Source organism: Ambystoma mexicanum, chromosome 5q (assembly GCF_040938575.1).
Source record: "Ambystoma mexicanum isolate Mex_15411 chromosome 5q, UKY_AmexF1_1, whole genome shotgun sequence".
In the NCBI taxonomy this organism is placed as follows: domain Eukaryota; kingdom Metazoa; phylum Chordata; class Amphibia; order Caudata; family Ambystomatidae; genus Ambystoma; species Ambystoma mexicanum.
In genome coordinates this window covers 1,026,960,619-1,026,977,410 of record NC_090933.1, presented here as the reverse complement: position 1 = coordinate 1,026,977,410, position 16,792 = coordinate 1,026,960,619, and positions in this window count along the sequence as shown.

Below are 16,792 nucleotides of genomic sequence, written 5' to 3'. Positions count from 1 at the left end.
CCCCAGCAGTCAGGGACACCTGCCAGCAGGCCCCCACTCATGTCCCACTCATGTCCCCTTGTACCCCCACCCCCCAGCAGTGCAGCGCACCTGCCAGCAGGCTCCCACACATGTCCCACTCATGTCCCCTTGCACCCCCACCCCCAGCAGTACAGGGCACCTGCCAGCAGGCCCCCACACATGTCCCCCAGCACCCCCACCCCCAACAGTCAGTGCACCTGCCAGCAGGCCCCCACTCATGTCCCACTCATGTCCCCTTGCACCCCCAGCCCCCAGCAGTGTGGGGCACCTGCCAGTAGGCCCCCATTCATGTCCCACTCATGTCCCCTTACACCCCCACCTCCCAGCAGTGCAGGGCACCTGCCAGAAGGCCCCCACACATGTCCCCCAGCACCTCCACCCCCCAGCAGTCAGGGGCACCTGCCAGCAGGCCCCACTCATGTCCACTTGCACCCCCACCCCCCAGCAGTGCAGGGCACCTGCCAGCAGGCCCCCACTCATGTCCCCCTGCTCCCAGGTAATGATGATCCTCAATCATGGCCCTTATGGCCAGCCTCCCCAGCCCAAAGACGCAACCAAGTATTGCATCCACCGACATAGAAAAGGCAATTACATGATGCAACCCCAATGGCAAGTATGTAAATGAACACATGTCCGTCACACACACACAATGGTTGCAAGTGAATGTGAAAACCCATATCATGACATGCATGAGATAATACCACACATTGAAAGTATGAAGAAAAAAATGTATTAAACGCAACATGAATGGCATGAAAATCAAACAAACAACAATGGGAATAAAAAAAGAAAAGCTGCATGTCCGTAAAATAATGAAAAACAAGAAAACATAATCCAAAGGAAAGGTGTCCAAAGTCACAGTCCAACAAAGCAAATCCAAGGGAAAAACAAAAGTGAAAACCATTGCTCCATGGGGAAATCCAAAAAAAAGAGATTAATCCAATAGTGAACTGTTTACAGATGAACAATCCAGGGTCCATGATCCCAACTGAAGAAATGAAACCTATGAAAAATACTACCTAATGAAAAACTATATACAGAAACGTGGTGCATTGTCCAAGCACAACCAAAATAATGAAAAAACAAAGGAAACCTAACACTATCTAACTATTTACAAGGGCAGCAGGCTAGTCCGACGGCTCACTTTTGGATGTCCCGGGCCAGGGCATTATCGAACTCCTGCTCAATGTCCCGGAGGCGGTCCTCTTCCATGGCACCGAGGGACGACAACATGTTATCCTCCAACTCCCTGGGAATTGCCTCGAGGCACTCGGCCCGTCTCAGGGCCCTCCGCATGGAGTTCTCTGCCCTGGCCATCGTGAGCCGTGCCTCTTCTGCCCGATGCCGCTCCGCATCTATGGAATGGCCTAACTGCTGCCACACGGAAGACACTTCCTGTCCTAGGTCCTCCTGCCCTCTGGCCGATGCCTGCCCCTCCGATGACGAAGGCCCCGAGCCATCATGGCTCCCACCTTGTTGCTGCTGCTGCTGTGCCTCTGCCCTGGCTCTTGCTGCCTGCACATCCTCCTCCGGCTGGGGTGCAGTTGTTTAGGTGGCCACCCCTGCTGGACGTCCGACTCCCGACTGTGGCAGGGATGTGTCCTCCACCAGCCTGGGCGGAGGGTCAGAGGCAGCTCCACAGGGCACCCAGGTGACACATGGGTGGGAAGATGGCACGGAGTACGACTGGCGCACAGGGGGTTCAGTTGAGGAGGGGGTCGGTACAAGGCCCAGCAAACCGAGGAATCCGGCCCTGGTGACCTGTCCCAGTAGGTTGACCTGGTCAACGAGCCATTCGAGATGACATGCAGTCTCCCCATGAAAAGACTGCATTTCACCTCGCATGGCCCGTTCACGCATCGCCACATTACCCAGGACAGGCTCAACCCGGTCCTGGATAGCCACGTCCGCAGGCAGAGGAAGGCCAGTTGTCGTAAGCTCATCCCCTGCCTGAAAATGGGTCTGGACATAGGTATCCCTGCTGGTGCAGGATGATGCAGTCACAGGATCGGGGACAGGATTACACACAGGCACCTCCGCGGCGGCCTGTGCTGCCTCCTGTCCCTGCCCCTGCACTGCACCACTAGCACCGACCTGGATGACTCTGTGCCATCTTCCTCTGTCGGGCCCTGTGGGGTCTCAGCTGCCCCTTCTGCTGCCGAGGAGTCCAACTCCGACCTCCGCCTCTTGGGCCTCCCCTCGGCAGCTGTGACCTGGGACGCGGCACCAGACTCCTCACTCCCCGACGAGATGACAACCTGGGAGTGGAGCCGGGCCTTGCGTCTCCGGCTGGCGGTGCGATCCCTGCCGCTGTGCTCCACAGCACCCTCTCCGCCCTCTTCATCAGTCGACGCTGCAGACAGGGAGAGATAGGACACAGGCATCAGGGCACTGTACAATGGACTCATACACACATGACAGTTGCACACGAGTGTCATTGTCAAACTTTAGACATGGCATCATAATCCCCAACACACATGTCATTTCAAATCACACACATGAGCTATTCCACAGCCATATTGCAACAGCCAGTACCATCCATATACATACAACAGCATGAGCAGGCAAAGGTGAGCCAGACATCACATGAGTCACAGGGAGAGCACTAGACATGCACACACGCCACCACACTTACATGCATGTGTACACCTTCACCAAGTGTCGCAGTGATGAGATCGGCATCCATGTCACATCTGGCAATCAGTCTTCTACATATGAGCCTCAAATGCATCCATGTTGCATGACAGTTGCACACTTGTCAGATACACATACATGCACATGTACACAGTGCAGATACATGCAGCTGGAACCAACATACATGTGTGACACCACAATCTTGACAACGGAGATACACAGTCATTCAAACATGTTTGCTCACACATCTGCATTTGGCCTGCATGCTTACCCACAAATACACCATCCATATGTCTCACACATGAAAGGACTCGCATGTGTCAGCCTCACGGCCCTGTACATAAATATCCATACATGGCCCTACAAAACCACATGTGAAACCTGCACACTACTGGCACACCACCACACGCACAGCTTCCAATCAGTATGCATGTACACTAACCGCTCGACTCCAGACAGGTGTGCCTCTCAAGGACCTGGACATGGAGCGCTGGGCATACGCGTTCCAGGACCCTCATTTGGTCTTCCGAGGGGTGGGCCGGCGCCCCTTAACATCCGCTGCCTTCAAGAGGCGCCAGGCCTTGTTGAGGGTCCTGGACCTGAAGTCCTCCCAGCGCTTCTTGACATGATGGAATTTGCGGACTGCCACCCCCTCCGCGTTGATGGCAGTCACGATGTCTGTCCAGATCCTGGTCCGTCCTTTCTTGTCGGGGCGCGACCTTCCGAAGAGGGCATCATACTGCCCCAGGACTTGCTCCACCAGGACACCAACTTCGGTGGCAGTGAAGCTGGTGGCCCTCTGCCTCTCTAGCTGGGGGTTTCCAGTGCCACCAGATGATGTAGTGCTGGACATGGCAACCACAGAGGCAGGAGTGGGTGGGCAACTGGGTCCTGGGGCTGGGCTGTGGAGCGATGGAATCCCAGTCGGGAGTCTTCGGTTCCAGCAGGGGTGGTCACAGCAACAGCACCCGGGCTGACGTGCAGGCAGCAAATGGCAGGGCATGTGGGCTACAGGCAGTCAGGCAGCAGCAGATGGCAGGTGGGAGCGTGCTCGGGGCTCTGGCGGGCAGTAATTCGGCCTTCTGGGCAGGAGCGTGGTCTTCTGTGTGCTTACGCGTGGCCAGCTTGATACGGAGTGATTTGGCACGTGAAAATCTTGCACGTCAGAGTGTAATTCGAGGAAAGGCCCTTAGCACGTAAGCGCGTCAGCACACGTACGCGATTTCATTGGACCAAAGGCCCTTAGCGCGTAAGCGCGTCTGTGACGTGCGCGCGCGGGTGTTTCCCTGAACACGGGTGCATGTTACATGTCCAAGAACTGCACGAACGAGTGTCAGCTCGTGTAATTTGAGGATAGGGCCTTAGCGCATATACGCGGAAGTGACGTTGGACGTTTGGGCCGGTTTAAAAGGTACGTGTAGGATGTCATTTCCTTGTACGTGCTTTTCGTGGAGAGCGAGTGGGTGAATTCTGTACTTCTTGTTGGTTCACACGCGATTTACTTCACAGCGTTTCTAGTTCGTACTCCCTGTTACCTCTGACAGCTTTTTTCTGATTTTCTGTTGGGCCTGTTTCCTCAATCAGCGTTCACTTCTTCTTTTGTCCTGTCTCCTCAGACAGCGTACAATTCTTCTTTTGGCGGGGGTGTTGCCAAAGCGCACACGCGTATCTTTTTCACGCTCTTTTTCCAGGCAGACGGTGAGTCGCACACATATTTACCAACTGTGCTTGCCCCGTGTGTCGCGTACCCCTTCAGAGGTCATTGTAGGCTGCGTGTAACACGCGTACGCTTTTTTTGTGTTTCTGGGTGCCACAGCATAATGCGGGTTCATTTTTCTACGCACGTGGTCTATGAGGGGTTGCGTGCACGTTATTTCCTGTTTTTGGGGTGCCTGTGCGTTGCGTGACCCGTCATCTTCCCTTAGGGGTCACATACAGCCTTGCTAGTGCACTAGGTTACAGATTCCATCTAGTACCCTAAACCTTTGACCCCCAATTGCCCAGGACAATAGTTTACTGCAACTCCCATACGCACAACAACATCAGTGCCATGGCTGGGAGGCGAGCAAGCGGTAGGGAGGCAAAGGTGGCCGAGCTTCAACAGGTGGGCGCGGTGGGCGCGGTTGGGGACGTGGCCGGGATTTGCAGAGTGCCCCTATCCCCTCATGTGTGGAGGACCAATCAGGACACACCTGCCCCCCCCATGGTTGAGGGAAACGTGGCTGACACCATCCCAGCTCATCCCTTGTTGGTCGGGCCCGTTGTTGCACCTGACCTGGCACAGGAAGACTCCCAGGCTGACTTCCAGGTCAGCAAGTCTAGGCCACGTGTGGCGGTGCAAGTTGGTGTTACCAGGCCACGTGTATCTGGGGCAGCTATGTCATCTGCTGCCCCGAGTAGGCAGGGTGAGGAGGCTGCAGGGGCAGCTGCAGCTCCATCCACCCCAGCTCTGACTCTCCCAGCCAGGACAGTGTCGGTTCCGGACCATGATACTGATGTTCCCCCTGCCACCATCACACTCCAACCAATGCCTGCACCAAGTCCTATGGTCAGTGTGCATTTTCACACTCCTACTACCCAGTCCACCGGTGCTCCTGCCCCTAGTGACCGGAGCGGCTTAAGCCACTCACGATCCCCACCACCTTCCAAAAGAAAGAGGAAGAGTGCTCGTCCACTACAGGCTGATACCCCAGACACAGCTACGCAGTCCGGCACACCAAGGAAGCCTAGCTTCAATGTTGCCGAACGTGATGCACTTGTGCAGTATGTGTCCGCACATGACCGCGAAATGTTGATAACTGCAGGGTGCAAGACCACACCTGCTCAACGTCAGGCACACTGGCAGACCGTCGCGGACATCATAAGTGGCCTTGGATTTGTGAGGTGCACAGCTGGTGATTGCTACACGCGCTGGAATGACCTTAAACGCAGGGCAAAGAAAAAGCTGGCCTCAAATCATGCCGCTACTCTGGTGACTGGAGGTGGGTCTCCACCAGAAGACATTGAACTCACTCTACATGAGTATGTTGGTGGGACCTACGTCACAAAGGAACAGATCCAAGGTGTGGGAGAACTGCCAGATTACGAGGCATTGTCCGGTGAGTGCACATGCATGTGTGTGTGATCCATATGTATGTTGTGTGTGTGAGGGGTTCGGATTGAGTGCCAGGTGAGGGTGTGTGTGCCTGAGTGGTTTGGGTCACCCATGTGCTTCATCCAAAACATTCTGCACCCCTAGAATTGGGCGATTACAGTATCCCTTCTGCCCACAGTAGACATTTTGCGCAACATCACACCAGTTGCCCTTGAAGGGGCATCTTGCAACAATATTGTTCTGTATCATTCAGTGTTCATTCAGGCTGATTGTTTCAATTCCCCCACTTTTACTACACATTTATCAGCCCTATTGTCAAACAATATGTGACATGCCTATGGTGCATGCCATCTGTGTGATGGCATGTGTCATGTATGTGGATTGGACATGCCACTCACAGGCCAATGTGTGATGGCACTGCTAGCCAGCATGCAGCTAATGTGTTGCTGTTCCATCTTGGTGTCATCAGTGTCTGCCATTTGCCTCCCCTTCAAACTCAGTGACAGTGCATGCATGGGAGGGTTATAGTCATGTGGGACATGTGTCAATCAAGTACTGGTTCTGTAGCTTGTGAGGCCTAATTGTGTGCCATGTTGCTAATGCCTGTGCCCATTTTTTGTCTTTCATGTTTTTGCAGGGGATGACGCACTTGATGCTGTTGAGGGTGAGGAGATGCTGCAGACCCAGGATGGATCTCAGGCACGACCGGGCACCCGTGGGGGACATGGTGTGGTTGTGGGTGAGAACCCACTCTTGCTGCAGACCATTCTCTCCAGGGGTGTCTCTGGGTGCACCTCCCCAGACCTCTATGCAGGTGTTGATTCGGATGATGAGACCTATGTGGCATCGCAGGTAAGTGTTTGTGACAGGGATTCTGTTCTGTCCAACCCACCTGCAGCAGGGGTAGAACCCTCTATGGGGATGTCAGTGTTGGTAGATCCGCCTTTGCTGGTTACGGATGAAGGGTCACAATCTGCAACATCTGATCCTGTGCCAGAAGATCAGAGGAGGAATGCAGTGCTGCAGCCTCAGGCAGTGCCGGCACAGCAAGGCGCAGTTCGCGTTGCCCCAGACAGGTGTGGTGCCTGCCAAAGCGGTGGCCATACGCCACCAGGCAATACCGCATGGGAGCAATCCATATACGGTATGGCAAAACAACAGGCAGCATCATCTGAGATGATGGCTCAAGCAATGGAGAGGGTGGCCACTTCCATTGTCCCCCCTGAAAGGCAAATGGAGCAACTACAGCAGGCAACAGACACCATTTGCCAATCACTCAGGGAGGACATGTTGGCGTCCAACAGGGACAGACGGGCGGCACTGGAGACTCTGCGGGAAGCCATTTCTATAGAGTCCCAGGGCCGCAGGGAAGCCCTGAGGGTAGAACTCCATCACCTCAGGGAGACTCTTGTTGACCTTGAGGCTTCCACTAACTTGAGGGCAGAACAGCAGCTGGAGCGGGTCACACGTATGCTCTCAGCTGAGATGAAGGCAACTCGGGTGGAGGTCCGGGCATCACGTCAGGTGGTGCATGGGGATCTCCGCACTATAATCCTCCAGAACGAGACCTCCACACCCGCATGCTTGCTGCCATGGAGGACCAGACTAGGGCTTTGCATGGGCTGCTGCCCATAGCACCACCACCTCCTGTGGCGGCAGCAGCACAGGGTGATGAGAGCGACCACAGCGATTCTGATTCTCTCACGATAGCGTAGCCGTGCAGGCCATGAGCCCATGGAGGTGTTTTTTTTCCCAACATCCCCACAGGTGGCTGTTGGTGTGCACCCTGTCCTCGGACCTCCTGGGTGGCCACAACCACCCCCCCCTGGCCCCCACATGGCATTTTTGATTTTTAGTGTGTTGCCTAGTGTGGCTCCCGTGGGCATCCACTGTATTCCGGCTGGGCACATGCAGGCTTGTCCTGAGTTTGGGTTAGGTGCATTGGTTTGTGAGACACACACCCCTCCTGCTTCCCGTTTCCATGGGCTTGCAAAGGGTGTGCCCAAGTGACAGTGACATTGGACTCCCATGAGCTGTGTGGGCAGTCTGTAGTCAATACTGTGTAGACATTCCTTGTGTATATTGTTGTATTGTACACTGCATGTTGTAATTTTGTATGCTTCTGCTTCCATGTCTCCCTCTAAATTTGCAGGTTCATTCCGCATGTCTTCACAAGGCTGTCTACTTTGGAGATGAAGTTCATGTTGTATGCAGTACACAGACATGTTTTGAAGCCTGCAAGACTACAGTTGGAAGGGGGCGATGTGGTGGCATATTCAGGTTGTAAGACTACGACTACATTAACTTAGTACTGTCATGTTTTAGTTATGTTTGAGCTTGTGTAGCTGCATTGTATTGTTGGTAAGTATTTGGTCATGTGTGTTGTTAGTTCAACATTACTGGGAGCATATTGTGTGTGGCCAGTTTCCATTAGGGACACTGTACTTTGTGACACTTGTGTCAGGTTTTCGGGATTGCTTTGTTTGCTCTCACATAGCATGACATGCCATGGTGTGTTGGGTGTTGGTGCTGGGGAGGGGTTGGGTGACATGGCACTGTTCTCATGTTGTATTTTGCAAGGGGGTAATGCATTTAGCAGCATATGTATCTTTTGATGACACAACATTGGTGGTGTTCCTGTAGGTAGGGATGTACACATTGTGACACTTCCAGATGACCAATCTCAGGCTGGCATAGTTGTGACAGTTGACTGTCCCTTGTGTCATCATCGATTGTCAGCTGGTATGTGGCAGGGCTGTGTGCACTCCACAGGGGTGTGATTCTAAGTGAAGTCATTAGCCACCAGCTGCGTTCGGGCTGCCTCACCCCGTTCCCTTTCCCCTCCAATGCGCAGCGGGCGTGCATGTGGTTGGGGATGTGGGGGCACCACAATGTCCACCGGCAGGCCCCGGCGTGTTGCACGTTGTGCAGGACATATGCTGCCACTATGATCCTGCACACTATTGGGGGAGCGTAAAACAGCTGCCCGCCAGAACGGTTAAGGTAGCAAAAGCGTGACTTGAGCACTCCGAATGTGTGCTCCACTATGCCCCGGTTTGCAATATGGGCTGTGTTGTATCTTACCTCGGGTGGCGTGGTGGGGTTCCGAATTGGCGTCATCATGTGGGTGCTCAGAGGGTAGGCACTGTCCCCTGGGGAGGTGGTGATGGGAATCATTAGTAGGGTTGTGACATTACTCAGTATCTGGCATTCATGCATGTGCTGTGGCATTTATACTCACCAAGCGGCCATGTATCGCCATGCCGCCCAGCTTCTAGGTCCCGGTTTAGGGTTGACATTCTGTAAATGAAACTGTCGTGGGTGGACCCTGGATAGTTGGCATATACTGAGGTGATGATTCCCTTGGCATCACATACTACCTGCACATTGATGGAATGCCAGTGCTTGCGGTTTCTATAGATGTGCTCTGATGCCCTGGGGGACGTAGAGCCACATGGGTGCAATCAATGGCACCTAGGACTTTGGGGAATTGTGCCACCCCACAGAAATCCTGGACGGCAGCCTGCCTTTCTGCATGTGTTCTGGGCAGTTATATGTGCCTGCGGACTGATGGGCGTGCAGTCATGATGGCCAAGACCTGGTATAGGCAGCGTAACTGCATGGCCTGTGACACCCCCCCACTATGGCACTTGTCCGCTGAAATGATCCGGTGGCCAAAAAGTGCAGTACATTGAGTACCTTCTCCAGGGGGCTGAGTGCTTGGGAGCAGGGGGTGGGTGCTGTGAGGTCATCCTCCCACTCACTGACCAGGTCAAGTATTATGTGACATGGAAACCTGTACCTCCCATACACCTGGTCATCAGGCATCCCAAACAGGCTGTTTCTGGGTGTGAAAATTCTGGGCCTGACTATCCTCCTCCTCCTCCTGCTGTATCCCACGACCACTGCTGCTAGGAATGGTATGTTCATCCTGGCGTCTGAGCTTTCTTGTTGTTTGCGCACACTTTAATGTTGCGCGGGACCACGTACGCCTGCTTCCTGCTGGCGTACGTGTTTCCGGATTAGCCCGTCTTTTTTGGCGTGTGCGTGTGGGCATTCCGCCCATTTGCCTCCTGTACTTCCCCGTCCACCCCAGTAATATACGTACCCCGCTCGCCCAGGCCCAATCACATGTAAAACTTCCCGCAAACCCCTAGATACATGCTATTTTTGACACAGCGGGTGTCCGTGTCTGTCGCGTACCCCTTTGCACATCATTTGTCCTAGAGGGCCACAGTATGGGACATTCATCAGAGCTGTATATACGTGCTTTTTGTTAGCGCACATTTTTTTTAATGCGCAGGGAAGCTACCGCCTGCCTACGTGTGGCGGACATGTGTTGATGTACATAGTTGACTTTTGGTTTGTGTCATGAGATCGCCATTTCACTTCTGGGGGGTGGGGGTGCAAGGGGACATGAATGGGACATGAGTGGGGGCCTGCTGGCAGGTGCCCCAGACTTCTGGGTGTTAGGGGTGCTGGGGGACATGAGTGGGGGCCTGCTGACAGGTGCTCTGCACTGCTGGGGGGTGGGGGTGCAGGGGGACATGAGTGGGGGCCTGCTGGAAGGTGCCCTGCACTGCTGGGGGGTGGGGTTGCTGGGGGACATGAGTGGGGGCCTGCTGGCAGGTGCCCTGCACTGCTGGGGGTGGGGGTGCAAGGGGACATGAGTGGGGGCCTTCTGGCAGGTGCCCTGCACTGCTGGGGGTGGGGATGTAAGTGGACATGAGTGGGACATGAGTGGGGGCCTGCTGGCAGGTGCCCTGCACTGCTGGGGGGTGGGGGTGCTGGGGGACATGAGTGGGGGCCTGCTGGCAGGTGCCCTGCACTACTGGGGGGTGGGGGTTTTGGGCGACATGAGTGGGGGCCTGCTGGCATGTGCCCTGTACTGCTGGGGGGTGGGGGTGCTGGGGGACATGAGTGGGGGCCTGCTGGCAGGTGCCCTGCACTGCTGGGGGGTGGGGGTGCTGGGTGACATGAGTGGGACATGAGTGGGGGCCTGCTGGCAGGTGCCCTGCACTGCTGGGGGGTGGGGTGCAAGGAGACATGAGTGGGACATGAGTGGGGGCCTGCTGGCAGGTGCCCTGCACTGCTGGGGGGTGGGGGTGCAAGGGGACATGAGTGGGACATGAGTGGGGGCCTGCTGGCAGGTTCCCTGCACTGCTGGGAGGTGGGGGTGCACGGGGACATGAGTGGGGGCCTGCGCTGGCAGGTACCCTGCACTGCTGGGGGGTGGGGGTGCAAGGGGACATGAGTAGGGGCCTGCTGGCAGGTGCCCTGCACTGCTGGGGGGTGGGGATGTAAGGGGACATGAGTGGGACATGAGTGGGGGCCTGCTGGCAGGTGCCCTGCACTGCTGGGGGGTGGGGGTGCTGGGGGACATGAGTGGGGGCCTGCTGGCAGGTGCCCTGCACTGCTGGGGGGTGGGGTGCTGGGGGACATGAGTGGGGGCCTACTGGCAGGTGCCCTGCACTGCTGGGGGGTGTGGGTGCAGGGGGACATGAGTGGGGGCCTGCTGGCAGGTGCCCTGCACTGCTAGGGGCTGGGGGTGCTGGGGGACATGAGTGGGACATGAGTGGGGGGGGGCAAGCTGGCAGATGCCCTGCACTGCTTGGGGGTGGGGTGCTGGGGGACATGAGTGGGGGCCTGCTGGCAGGTGCCCTGCACTGCTGGGGGATGGGGTGCAAGGGGACATGAGTGGGACATGTGTGGGGGACTGCTGGGAGGTGCCCTGCACTGCTGGGGGGTGGGGGTGCAAGGGGACATGAGTGGGGGCCTGCTGGCAGGTACCCTGCACTACTGGGGGGTAGGGGTGCTGGGGGACATGAGTGGGGCCTGCTGGCAGGTGCCCTGCACTGCTGGGGGATGTGGGTGCTGGGGGACATGCGTGGGACATGAGTGGGGGCCTGCTGGCAGGTGCCCTGCACTGCTGGGGGGTGGGGGTGCAAGGGGACATGAGTGGGACATGAGTGGGGGCCTGCTGGCAGGTGCCCTACACTGCTGGGGGGTGGGGGTGCTGGGGGACATGAGTGGGACATGAGTGGGGGCCTGCTGGCAGGTACTCTGCACTGCTGGGGGCTGGGGATGTAAGGGGACATGAGTGGGACATGAGTGGGGGCCTGCTGGCAGGTGCCCTGCACTGCTGGGGGGTGGGGGTGCTGGGGGACATGAGTGGGGGCCTACTGGCAGGTGCCCTGCACTGCTGGGGGTGGGGGTGCTGGGGGACATGAGTGGGGGCCTGCTGGCAGGTGCCCTGTACTGCTGGGGGGTGGGGGTGCTGGGGGACATGAGTGGGACATGAGTGGGGGGCCTGCTGGCAGGTGCCCTGCACTGCTTGTCGGTGGGGGTGCTGGGGGACATGAGTGGGGGCCTGCTGGCAGGTGCCCTGCACTGCTGGGGGATGGGGTGCAAGGGGACATGAGTGGGACATGAGTGGGGGCCTGCTGGGAGGTGCCCTGCACTGCTGGGGGGTGGGGGTACAAAGGGACATGAGTGGGGGCCTGCTGGCAGGTGCCCTACACTGCTGGGGGGTGGGGGTGCTGGAGGACATGAGTGGGACATGAGTGGGGGCCTGCTGGCAGGTACCCTGCACTGCTGGGGGCTGGGGATGTAAGGGGACATGAGTGGGACATGAGTGGGGGCCTGCTGGCAGGTGCCCTGCACTGCTGGGGGGTGGGGGTGCTGGGGGACATGAGTGGGGGCCTACTGGCAGGTGCCCTGCACTGCTGGGGGTGGGGGTGCTGGGGGACATGAGTGGGGGCCTGCTGGCAGGTGCCCTGTACTGCTGGGGGGTGGGGGTGCTGGGGGACATGAGTGGGACATGAGTGGGGGGCCTGCTGGCAGGTGCCCTGCACTGCTTGTCGGTGGGGGTGCTGGGGGACATGAGTGGGGGCCTGCTGGCAGGTGCCCTGCACTGCTGGGGGATGGGGTGCAAGGGGACATGAGTGGGACATGAGTGGGGGCCTGCTGGGAGGTGCCCTGCACTGCTGGGGGTTGGGGGTACAAAGGGACATGAGTGGGGGCCTGTTGGCAGGTGCCCTGCATTACTGGGGGGTGGGGGTGCTGGGGGACATGAGTGGGGGCCTGCTGGCAGGTGCCCTGCACTGCTGGGGGATGGGGGTGCTGGGGGACATGAGTGGGGGCCTGCTGGCAGGTGCCCTGCACTGCTGGGGGGTGGGGGTGCAAGGGGACATGAGTGGGACATGAGTGGGGGCCTCCTGGCAGGTGCCCTGCACTGCTGGGGGGTGGGGGTGCAAGGGGACATGAGTGGGACATGAGTGGGGGCCTGCTGGCAGGTGCCCTACACTGCTGGGGGGTGGGGGTGCTGGGGGACATGAGTGGGACATGGGTGGGGACCTGCCGGCAGGTACCCTGCACTGCTGGGGGGTGGGGCTGCAAGGGGACATGAGTGGGACATGAGTGGGGGCCAGCTGGCAGGTGCCCTGCACTGCTGGGGGTGGGGGTGCTGGGGGACATGAGTGGGGGACTGCTGGCATGTGCACTGTACTGCTGGGGGGTAGGGGTGCTGGGGGACATGAGTGGGGGCCTGCTGGCAGGTGCCCTGCACTGCTGGGGGGTGGGGGTGCTGGAGGACTTGAGTGGGACATGAGTGGGGGCCTGCTGGTAGGTGCCCTGCACTGCTGGGGGGTGGGGGTGCAAGGAGACATGAGTGGGACATGAGTGGGGGCCTGCTGGCAGGTGCCCTGTACTGCTGGGGGGTGGGGGTGCAAGGGGACATGAGTGGGACATGAGTGGGGGCCTGCTGGCAGGTTCCCTGCACTGCTGGGGGGTGGGGATGCAAGGGGACATGAGTGGGACATGAGTGGGGGCCTGCTGGCAGGTTCCCTGCACTGCTGGGAGGTGGGGGTGCACGGGGACATGAGTGGCGGCCTGCTGGCAGGTACCCTGCACTGCAGGGGGGTGGGGGTGCAAGGGGACATGAGTGGGGGCCTGCTGGCAGGTGCCTTGCACTGCTAGGGGCTGGGGGTGCTGGGGGACATGAGTGGGACATGAGTGGGGGGGCAAGCTGGCAGATGCCCTGCACTGCTTGGGGGTGGGGGTGCTGGGGGACATGAGTGGGGGCCTGCTGGCAGGTGCCCTGCACTGTTGGGGATGGGGTGCAAGGGGACATGAGTGGGACATGTGTGGGGGCCTGCTGGGAGGTGCCCTGCACTGCTGGGGGGTGGGGGTGCAAGGGGACATGAGAGGGGGCCTGCTGGCAGTTACCCTGCACTACTGGGGGGTGGGGGTGCTGGGGGACATGAGTGGGGGACTGCTCGCAGGTGCCCTGCACTGCTGGGGGATGTGGGTGCTGGGGGACATGAGTGGGACATGAGTGGGGGCCTGCTGGCAGGTGCCCTGCACTGCTGGGGGGTGGGGGTGCAAGGGGACATGAGTGGGACATGAGTGGGGGCCTGCTGGCAGGTGTCCTACACTGCTGGGGGGTGGGGGTGCTGGGGGACATGAGTGGGACATGAGTGGGGGCCTGCTGGCAGGTACCCTGCACTGCTTGTCGGTGGGGGTGCTGGGGGACATGAGTGGGGGCCTGCTGGCAGGTGCCCTGCACTGCTGGGGGATGGGGTGCAAGGGGACATGAGTGGGACATGAGTGGGGGCCTGCTGGGAGGTGCCCTGCACTGCTGGGGGGTGGGGGTACAAGTGGACATGAGTGCGGGCCTGTTGGCAGGTGCCCTGCACTACTGGGGGGTGGGGGTGCTGGGGGACATGAGTGGGGGCCTGCTGGCAGGTGCCCTGCACTGCTGGGGGATGGGGGTGCTGGGGGACATGAGTGGGACATGAGTGGGGGCCTGCTGGCCGGTGCCCTGCACTGCTGGGGGGTGGGGGTGCAAGGGGACATGAGTGGGAGCCTCCTGGCAGGTGCCCTGCACTGCTGGGGGGTGGGGGTGCAAGGGGACATGAGTGGGACATGAGTGGGGGCCTGCTGGCAGGTGCCCTACACTGCTGGGGGGTGGGGGTGCTGGGGGACATGAGTGGGACATGGGTGGGGACCTGCCGGCAGGTACCCTGCACTGCTGGGGGGTGGGGCTGCAAGGGGACATGAGTGGGACATGAGTGGGGGCCAGCTGGCAGGTGCCCTGCACTGCTGGGGGTGGGGGTGCTGGGGGACATGAGTGGGGGACTGCTGGCATGTGCACTGTACTGCTGGGGGGTAGGGGTGCTGGGGGACATGAGTGGGGGCCTACTGGCAGGTGCCCTGCACTGCTGGGGGGTGGGGGTGCTGGAGGACTTGAGTGGGACATGAGTGGGGGCCTGCTGGTAGGTGCCCTGCACTGCTGGGGGGTGGGGGTGCAAGGAGACATGAGTGGGACATAAGTGGGGGCCTGCTGGCAGGTGCCCTGTACTGCTGGGGGGTGGGGGTGCAAGGGGACATGAGTGGGACATGAGTGGGGGCCTGCTGGCACGTTCCCTGCACTGCTGGGGGGTGGGGATGCAAGGGGACATGAGTGGGGGCCTTCTGGCAGGTGCCCTGCACTGCTGGGGGGTGGGGATGTAAGGGGACATGAGTGGGACATGAGTTGGGGCCTGCTGGCAGGTGCCCTGCACTGCAGGGGGGTGGGGGTGCTGGGGGACATGAGTGGGGGCCTGCTGGCAGGTGCCCTGCACTGCTGGGGGTTGGGGGTTTAGGGGGAGATGAGTGGGGGCCTGCTGGCATGTGCCCTGTACTGCTGGGGGGTGGGGGTGCTGGGGGACATGAGTGGGGGCCTGCTGGCAGGTGCCCTGCACTGCTGGGGGGTGGGGGTGCTGGGGGACATGAGTGGGACATGAGTGGGGGCCTGCTGGCAGGTGCCCTGCACTGCTGGGGGCTGGGGGTGCAAGGAGACATGAGTGGGACATGAGTGGGGGCCTGCTGGCAGGTGCCCTGCACTGCTGGAGGGTGGGGGTGCAAGGGGACATGAGTGGGACATGAGTGGGGGCCTGCTGGCAGGTTCCCCGCACTGCTGGGAGGTGGGGGTGCACGGGGACATGAGTGGGGGCCTGCTGGCAGGTACCCTGCACTGCTGGGGGGTGGGGGTGCAAGGGGACATGAGTGGGACATGAGTAGGGGCCTGCTGGCAGATGCCCTGCACTGCTGGGGGGTGGGGATGTAAGGGGACATGAGTGGGGGCCTGCTGGCAGGTGCCCTGCACTGCTGGGGGGTGGGGGTGCTGGGGTACATGAGTGGGGGCCTGCTGGCAGGTGCCCTGCACTGCTGGGGGTTGGGGTGCTGGGGGACATGAGTGGGGGCATTCTGGCAGGTGCCCTGCACTGCTAGGGGCTGGGGGTGCTGGGGGACATGAGTGGGACATGAGTGGGGGGGGGCAAGCTGGCAGATGCCCTGCACTGCTTGGGGGTGGGGGTGCTGGGGGACATGAGTGGGGGCCTGCTGGCAGGTGCCCTGCACTGCTGGGGGATGGGGGTGCAAGGAGACATGAGTGGGACATGTGTGGGGGCCTGCTGGGAGGTGCCCTGCACTGCTGGGGGGTGGGGTGCAAGGGGACATGAGTGGGGGCCTGCTGGCAGGTACCCTGCACTACTGGGGGGTGGGGGTGCTGGGGGACATGAGTGGGGGCCTGCTGGCAGGTTCCCTGAACTGCTGGGGGATGGGGGTGCTGGGGGACATGAGTGGGACATGAGTGGGCGCCTGCTGGCAGGTGCCCTGCACTGCTGGGGTGGTGGGGGTGCAAGGGGACATGAGTGGGACATGAGTGGGGGCCTGCTGGCAGGTGCCCTGCACTGCTGGGGGGTGGGGGTGCAAGGGGACATGAGTGGGACATGAGTGGGGGCCTGCTGGCAGGTGCCCTACACTGCTGGGGGGTGGGGGCGCTGGGGGACATGAGTGGGACATGAGTGGGGGCCTGCTGGCAGGTTCCCTGCACTGCTGGGAGGTGGGGGTGCACGGGGACATGAGTGGGGGCCTGCTGGCAGGTACCCTGCACTGCTGGGGGGTGGGGGTTTGGGGGGAGATGAGTGGGGGCCTGCTGGCATGTGCCCTGTACTGCTGGGGGGTGGGGGTGCTGGGGGACATGAGTGGGGGCCTGCTGGC